At 50.1% G+C, this 8,559-nt stretch overlaps 1 pseudogene; it reads left to right on the top strand.

Moving 5' to 3' along the window:
- The first annotated feature begins 274 nt into the window (after positions 1 to 274).
- Positions 275 to 7,651, top strand: LOC133628604 (alpha-sarcoglycan-like; annotated as a pseudogene).
- Positions 7,652 to 8,559: the final 908 nt, after the last annotated feature.

The raw sequence follows: 8,559 nt of genomic DNA, 5'->3' as shown, positions 1-8,559 counted from the left end.
TCTTTCACTTCATCCTTCTCCAGTGGATGAGACCTGCGGATTCAGACTCTGCACTCACCCATTGTACATCTCTGTGTACTCACAGAAATCTCTCAGAATGCCCCGACCACCAAGGAAATATTTAATAGTCCGTTTTCTTAACTTGGTCCTTGCACAGAGTTGTCTGGTCAATACGATCGTGCCTACTCTTACAATCCTTCCTCCTGTGGTCCCCCGGGTCTGCCTTCAAACTTGGTTTCAGGATCCGGTCGGTCTCCTCCAGAGCCCCTGCCCGATGATCCATGAGAGCGTTGAAATCAACGGGACGCGCCTTCCCGTCCTTCAGCGACAGAGGTCCTCAGAGAGACGACTTGGGCTCCCGGACAAGTCCCCATCTCTGAGAAACAAACGAGCTTTCTCGCGAAAGACTCAGGTCAGACTCTGCAGTGAAGCACTTTTATTTAGCATTCTCGCAAGAGCGGGTGTCCTAGCTAGCAGGCACACCTGATGGATACAACGTTCGGCTTTTTATTCCCTATTCCCATCCACCAGATCCCTCTCTTGTTTCCCCATTGATTAGGTACTCCCAAGATTTACAACTTTCTGAGGTGCCTACAATCCTTCAGGGGACGTCTGGTTCTTGTCCATGACCTTATCCTGTCATCCATACCCCCTCAGTCTTATCTTAGCGCCTGTCGTGGTTTAGGCCCATCAGGGAACAAAGACCACGATTAGCCTCAAGTACCGAAGAGGCTGAGGATTGCCCAAGGGCAGGGAGAGCTTAGTTGCCGCTTAAGGTCCAGGACAAAACAGACCAGACTACTCGGTTTGGGGAAGAAAACAGAAAATAATTTAATGCAACATCAACTAAAACATACCCCCAAAAACCCAAAACATAACCAAAATGAAACAACCCAGAGTAATACATCAATGAAGAGTCCAACCAGCCTTTTTAAGAACACCTTCTTGCCACTCCCTCCCCTCTTCCCGGGCTCAGAGCCCTGATCCCGGTGTTTTTACCCTGTCCCCCCCTGAACGGTTCGCGGGGGGGCAGGCAGTGGGGGTTTCAGTCAGTCTGTTCCCGATAGCTTCTGCCGTTTGTCCCTCCTCAGGACGGGTGAACTCCACACCAGTCCTCCCTGCGAGTCCGTGGGGTAACTCACACACATGGCAGCCCTGCACGGGCTGCTCCGACGCGCACTTATTCCAAAGGCTGCAGCTCCTCTCTGCCTCTCGTGTGGGGCTGCTCTGCGGCGTGCAGGCTCTCCAACACGGCCTGGGCCATGGCCGTCTCCCCACACAGTCCCTCACCCGTCCGGGCTCACTCACACGGAGCTGCTGGTAACTCTCGGTCCTGCCATGGATCTCCATAGGTTGCAGGGGCACAGCTTGTATTCTCGCCACGGCTTGCAGAGGGGTCTCTGGTCTATTGCTTCTCCTTCCTTCCTCCTTCTCTGGCTGAAGGGTCCACATGGTCACCTCCATCTTGTATCACTCTTACACCTCCTGACTCGCATTTCAAATTCCCGTCCCCTAAATAGTGCTGGCAGAGGCACCAGATTGGCCCAGCTGGGCGGAGGTGGGTGTGAACCCAGGAGCCGGGGGAGAGTCCGCTAACTCTTTACCGGGTCTTCACTGCAACCCGCTCCCCCTGTTACTAAGCCAAAAGCTGCTCCTTGCTAAACCAGAACAGCACCCATACCCCCTCTTATTAAAATTTAAAGCTCATCAGGCATCTGGTTACAAAGAAACAGATATCAATAGAAATTCTTTGTCTTAATCCCCTTTGCTCCATACTGCAAAAACATTAACATTTTCTACACCTTGGTGGAAGGCAGTGGCTTCCCCCATGTCCCCGTGGGACCCCCGCTGTGGCCTCCTTTCCCCCCCCCCCCCCCCCCCCCCCCCCGCCTCCCTGATCTGCTGCCCCTATCAATCAGCCCTGGCCCTGCTCCTGGCGCTGGCCAAGATGGAGGCCTCCGTGCTACTCTGGGTCTGGGTACTGGCAGGCAAGTGGCAGCCCTGTCATCCCGGGGAGGGGGTGATACACAGTCGAGATGAGGGTAACCCAGCAAGGAAGGAATGGGGGGGATGTTGCAGGAGGGGACAAGGGGGACAGGGCTGCAACATGACAGAGCTAAATTAAGCCCTCCCGTTGCTGGTGCCAGATGGGTTTGGGATGGAGGAGACCGAGTGGGACCCCTCCAATGATAGGTCTAGGGCAAGGGAAGGTGCTGTCCCCATCCCCAGCCCCAATCCTGTCTGTCCCTGTCTCCAGCCCCTCCTAAATATAGCTCACACCACTGCCTCAGGACGCCTGGCACCATAGTTTCTGCCCCAGCAAGGTGTCCCAGGAGGGCTGTGGGCACCAGCAATTTGTCCCAGAGTCTCTGGGCAATGGGGAAACTGAGGCAGTGTCCTGCTTTGAGCTAGGATAGAGTTAATTCCCATGAGGAACCAGGAAGGGGTATAGGCTGGGCAACTGACCCAGGCTTGCCAGCAGATATTCGATCTCATCCTAACTAGCCTGAAGGAGCTCTCTGCCGGGGTTGCAGTTTTTTGGTCGCCGGTCCGGAGTGGTCATTTAGGTCGAGTCCCAGGTGGTGAGCAACTGCATCACTCACTAGTTTTCTTTGTAATATCCCCTTATTTTTGTTATAGTTGTTCCTCTTCAACTTTACCCTAGTAAATTGTTCTTATTTCAACTTTCGCGGGCTCTTTTCCTTTCTTTCCAATCCCCTCCGTGTTCCACTGGGAGAGGGAGGAGTCATGGGGTTTTTTTTTTCCCCTTTGCTCCGACTGGGCAAAACCACGACATTAATTGGCGCCCAACATGGGGCCCGCAAGGTTGAAATAGAACAGAGTGGGCTTAAACAAACTTCTTGTGTACATCGCTGACACTAGTTAAGTAATTGCTGGTCACAATGTTGGCTGATATTCTTATATGGTGGTATTACATGTCTCATTATATATTCCCTATGATATTGTTTACCATCCATGGAAAATGTATGAAAATTCTCATGCTGCTGCACTGGATGGGATTGGCTTATGATATGATTGTGTCATGGGCTATTAAGTTGGATCGGAATGCGTACATGGCTTTGTTGTCTCTTCCGCATTTTCTCCCAGAACTTAATAATGGCACTCAAATTATGGGAAAGATTGAAGGATATAATCTCTCCCACTATGTTACTTACACTTATTCCTTCAACGTGCCTCTAATGGATTTCAACAATCACACTTGGGATGTTCTAATTACTATGTTTTTATTATTTTGCCTCTTGGAAAAGGTTTTACTCTCAGTTAGAATTGTAAAATTTGGTTTTTGGAGAATTGTGAGGTTGGGTAGTTGCGTGAGGAAAGGCATACAGGAGAACATGGGCAGGTGTCTGAAGAACTTTTTACCTGTAAAGATTAGGAGAACACATGAACCCATCCCTGACACAGTTGCTGCCCCGACTCTGGCAGCAAACATTGCTGTAAATCAGCTGTGCCAGAACCAGTTGCTGTGCCGACTCCAGCAGTAGGTGTCGCTGTTAATTATGGTACTGACATCCAGACAGCGGATATTGTTGCTGCAACCACTATGGACACTAACACTCAGACTGACTTGCGGAATCAAACTCTATAACTCAAAGAGTTATAAAGAAGGTATGTTTATTCGGCGCCGGGCGCACGGGGGATCGCTTTCATTTGTGTGATGTCTCCCGGTGATGGCCGGTGATGGTCTTTGGGGCCTTGGGAGATGAGGGCTGATAAGTCCTGAGGCTTTCTCACCCCTGATCTTCAGATATCGCTTGGCCCCTCACAGAACCGGTTTCTGCCTTCTAGGAAGTCGGAGGACCCCGGGGGTATTGTGTAAGGAGATGAGTAGGACCTTTTCCAGCTTTTGTGTGAATTTTGTCCTGTCTGAAAAATAAGCTTTATACTATTGCAATGTTAGTATAAGGTTTATTAGTACATGTTAGTATAAAGCTCTACATCAATCCCCCCTTTTTCTATAAAATTAGTAAATTCTTTTACTATTGATACAGTGATTCCTTATTAAGCATTTTACTAAAGTACTTATTTGATTCAAGCTTGTCTAGGAAGTGAAAGGAAGAAAAGACCTAATTTACATGCGAAATCGGGGACAGGTTGTGTCTTTGTCTAGGCGGATAATGTCATCATATGATTTTGTAACTTTGTAACAAATATAAGTCAAGCAAGTTGCCGAGTCGGGTGCGCACGTTTGTGGTGGAGCGATCCCCCGTGCGCCCAGCGCCGAATAAACATACCTTCTTTATAACTCTTTGAGTTATAGAGTTTGATTCCGCAAGTCATTTTGGCACCCCAGATGGGACGCTTTCCACTTAAGAACATGCATCTCCGGTGCTCTGACAACAAAAGAAACATCTGATACAGATGACAAATAGCACAATGATAACAATTATCAGAATTATTACCACAAAAGTTGTTTCAACCCAGCAAAGTTAGGTAACCATGAAGTTAATTTACTCCATAACTCTTGTCACTTCTCACACTTTTGCTGTTCTTGTGGGAAATGCCTTTGGCCAACCTGAAAAGGTGTCAGCACTAACAGGTCCCTTTTCTCTGCCAATTTGACCCATCTCTGGTTTAGGAGTGTTCTTTGGATTAGTTTGGAGGCAAAGATCGCATTGGCAAGTTACTTGTTTTACAGGACTATATAAATTCCTGGGTATAATTTGCCTGATTAGATGTCTGTGCAGAGCCTCTGCCCCCCCAGTGTCCCTTTGTGTTCTTTCTTCACTCACTAAAGACCATAGTAAGTAAGTGGGAATGACTAATTTTCCTTGTGGGGTAACAGCCCACAATCCTTCCTCATTATATGTGCCCTCTAGATCTGTGATCAATTTCTTATCCTTTTTAGTATAATTAGGCTTACCTTTAAGGGAGATTTGTCCATCTGGAATCAAGGCTTCCTCAAACCTTACCTCTCCTTTTGCAGCCTGTTTTGCCTCTCTGTTCGCCAGCTCATTTCCTCTTTCCAACTCCGAGCTTACTTTTTGGTGCACCCTCATATGCATAATAGCCACCTTCTCAGGGAGTTGAATGGCATCAAGTAGTTTTAAAATTTCTTCAGCATATTTAATGTGCTTCCCTTGAGAGGTTAAAAGACCTCTTTCCTTCCAAATTGCTCCATGAGCATGGACAACTCCAAAGGCATACTTTGAGTCTGTATAAATGTTAGTAGCTCTGCCTCGTGCTAACTCCAGTGCACGAGTAAGGCAATCATTTCTGCTTTTTGTGCAGAGGTTCCTGTAGGTAGTGATCCCGATTCTATTACCTCTTGACTGGTTGTGACTGCATACCCGGCGTATCTTCTCCCTTGCAGAACACAGCTGCTTCCATCTGTAAACCAGCTTTCCATATTGTCCAGAGGGGTCTCCTTCAGGTCCAGGTGACTTGAATATACTGCTTCGATGGTCTCTAAGCAATCATGCTGCACTGGTTCTCCTGAGTTTCTGCTAAGAAATTAAGCTGGACTGATAATGTTAGTGACCACAATTTCCACATCATCCTGTTCCACTATTATGGCTTGATATTTTAAGAACCTTTGGGGAGAGAGCAAAAGTCCCCCTTTCGCTTCTAAAACTGCCGATACCGTGTGAGACACCAGCACTGTCATCTTCTAGCCCAGAGTAAATTTCCGGGCTTCTTGAATGTTTATTACAACAGCTGCAACTGCCCCCAAACATTCAGGCCAGCCTTTTACTGTTGCATCCAGCTGTTTGGAAAAATAAGCAACCGCCCGACAATATGGGCCCAAATCCTGGGTTTTCATGTGAGAAGAGAAAAAAATGGTTTACACACATCTGGAAGTCCTAAGGCTGGGGCAGACATCAGAGCCTTCTTTAGCTGATCAAAGATCCGTGCAGCTTCTTTATTCCATTGTAGATATTTTGCTCTGTGTTCACCATCGCGTATAAAGGTGTCCAGGTTAGACAGGCATCCTTTGTTTTGGTAAAGATCAATATATCGTCCACATACTGTAGGAGTTTTCCTTCTTCACATGGGGCTTCCCATGATTCGAGATCTTTCGCTAGCTGGTTGCCAAATATGGTGGGGCTGTTTTTAAATCCTTGAGGCAGCACCGTCCAAGTAAGCTGAGTTTTATGTCCACTTTTAGGACTTTCCCATTCGAATGCAAATACTTTCTGGCTGGCTTCATGGAGAGGGAGGCAAAAGAAGGCATCCTTTAAATCTACACAGAGATGAAGATAATCAGGCATTTCTTTATTATGCAGCGCTGGGAAACATGGAGGATTATTGTGGTGTTATTGTGGTGTTAGGTTGTTAACTAAAATAATCTTGTATCTGCAACACACCCACGGCACAGCCTAGTGGCACGTGTCCCCATGTCTGTGTCCATCCCTGCCCATCCATGTGTCCTGGTGCCCTGCAGCCTCCCCCATCACCTTCCAAGCCCCCACCAATCAGTCTACCTCTATGGCTGCCCCATGGCCACCAAGGTACATGCCACACCATCGAGGTAGGTGCCCACTCTCACAGCCTCATGCCAGGGGTTGACATGGTGGTGGGGGGAGTTGGCATCTTTGAGGGTCTCTCCTTGGCTTGCAGGTGCTGGCATACAACCGGCACACCTATGAGATGGTGGCACAATGTCTCATCATCACCATTGTCCCTGCTCCAGGTAAGGGCTGTCCCCCCAGAGACAGAGAGGGAGTGTCCTCATGGGTGCCACATGTCCCACAGGCGGGGAGTCGCCATGCCAGGATGAGTTCCTGATGGGCAACAGAAACGTGGAAGAGCTGCTGTCGGCGACCTTGTGGGACATCTTCCTCCAGGCCACAGCTGGCATGTGGGAGTGAGATGACCTCCATGTCATCAACATCACCTCTGCCCTGGACTGGGGAGGCAGAGTCCCACTGCCCATTGAGGGGTGCAAGGAGGGGTACAGGCAGACTTGGTGGGGGGGGTGAGAGTCTGGGACAGTCCCCCAGCTCCCACGTGGGGGTTTTTGGGGGGATCACCTTCAGCTGGTGCCCCTCCACCCCACAAGGTGTATGTGAAGGTGGGCTCCCATGGTCCCTTCTTGCCATGCCTGGTGTCAGCCGCCTCACCATAGAGCTGATTCTGCTGCAGTCTGGGCTAGCAGCTCCTCGCCTCCTGCTACGACACCTTTGCCCCCCACTTCAGCATCCACTGGTGCAATCTCACCCTAGTGAGACTCACGTCCCCCACCCTCTCCCCCTTGCACCAACTCCCCGTGGGGACACTCACAATAACCATCACCCTGTTGCAGTTGCAAGTTGGGCCCAGCCCCACGGTACCAGCCCTGGTGTGGGGTTCTGGGGTGCTTGAGGAGGGTGGGGATTTCCAACTCCCCACCGAGGCCATCCCCTGGGACCTGCTGCCTGGCTACCTAGTGCCACTGCTGGTGCCACTGGCGGTTGCCACGCTGCTCTGCCTGCTCCTGGGCTACCTCATGTGCTGCCATCGGGAGAGAGTGTGAGTCGGGGGGCCCACTCAGAGTGGGGGTCCCTCACCTTGCCAGGGCATGGCAAGTGTCCCTTCTCCAGTAATTATGGCCCCATGACAACCTGGGGTAGTGACCCCTTTTAAAAATTTTCTTTCCCTTTTTCCTCTGTTTTATAGGCAAAAATGGGACTTAGCAATATCCAAGTAAGACCCTGCACCCGAGCTGGGCAGTGGGGCCGTTGTGGGGCTGCTTGAGGGGGAGCTTTGTTACAGCCAGGAGAACCCTGGGGAGGGTTAGTGGGGTTGGGGACAGAGAGGAGAGGAGGCCAGTCCACTGTCTGGAGAATGATATGGAGGTGCTGGTGCCCCAAAGGGCAGTGACACCAGGATGATGACGGGGTGAGGGGACAATCCCAGGGATGGATGATGGGGTGTTGTGATGCTTTTACGGGGACTTGGGGGAGGAAGACAAAAGCCCAGCAGCAGGCAGAGCCCGGCTGGCCAGGCAGCCACCCATCTGGCTGAGCTCTGCCTGCTGCTGGACTATTGCCTGGAGCATTTTGGGAGGGGAGCTACACCTCCCACCTCACCTGTCCCACCTGTCCTGATAAAACCCTTAAATAAGAGCTGTGGGAAGGTCTTAGTGTTTTTTTCTTTTTTCTTTTTTTTCTTTTTCTTTTTTAAATTTTTTTCTTTTTTTCTTTTATTTTTATTTTGAGGGGGGAATAAGCTATTTTCTTCCTGTTTTCCAGGCAATGTGGGTGGCTGCATTGTTGTCACCTCCCTGGTGGGATCCCCACTGTGGAATGGGGGCTGCAGGGTGGGCTTTGGTTGATGAAGTGGCTGTTTAGTGATGAGATGGGGCTTCACTGCTTTGTTTTTGGTCCCTTGCAAGCGTCTCAGCCTGGCCCTGGTGACTGTGGTGATCTTGCTGGGGATGGGGGGGGGGGGGGGGGCGCGGTTGTTAGGGTGCTGGGCTCCTTCTGGCATTGCATTTGCCACTTCTCTGCCCCAACTAGCCTCAAACCTCTATGTGCCCCGAGGCTGGGGGGATGCTGAGTGTCCTGGTCTGTTCCTTCTGCTGGGGAATCCTGTTCCACTCTGCCCCACTCCCTT

This window comes from Colius striatus, chromosome W (assembly GCF_028858725.1).
Source record: "Colius striatus isolate bColStr4 chromosome W, bColStr4.1.hap1, whole genome shotgun sequence".
In the NCBI taxonomy this organism is placed as follows: domain Eukaryota; kingdom Metazoa; phylum Chordata; class Aves; order Coliiformes; family Coliidae; genus Colius; species Colius striatus.
Note: the sequence above shows the minus strand (reverse complement) of the source record. Positions and strands in the feature narration are given on the sequence as shown.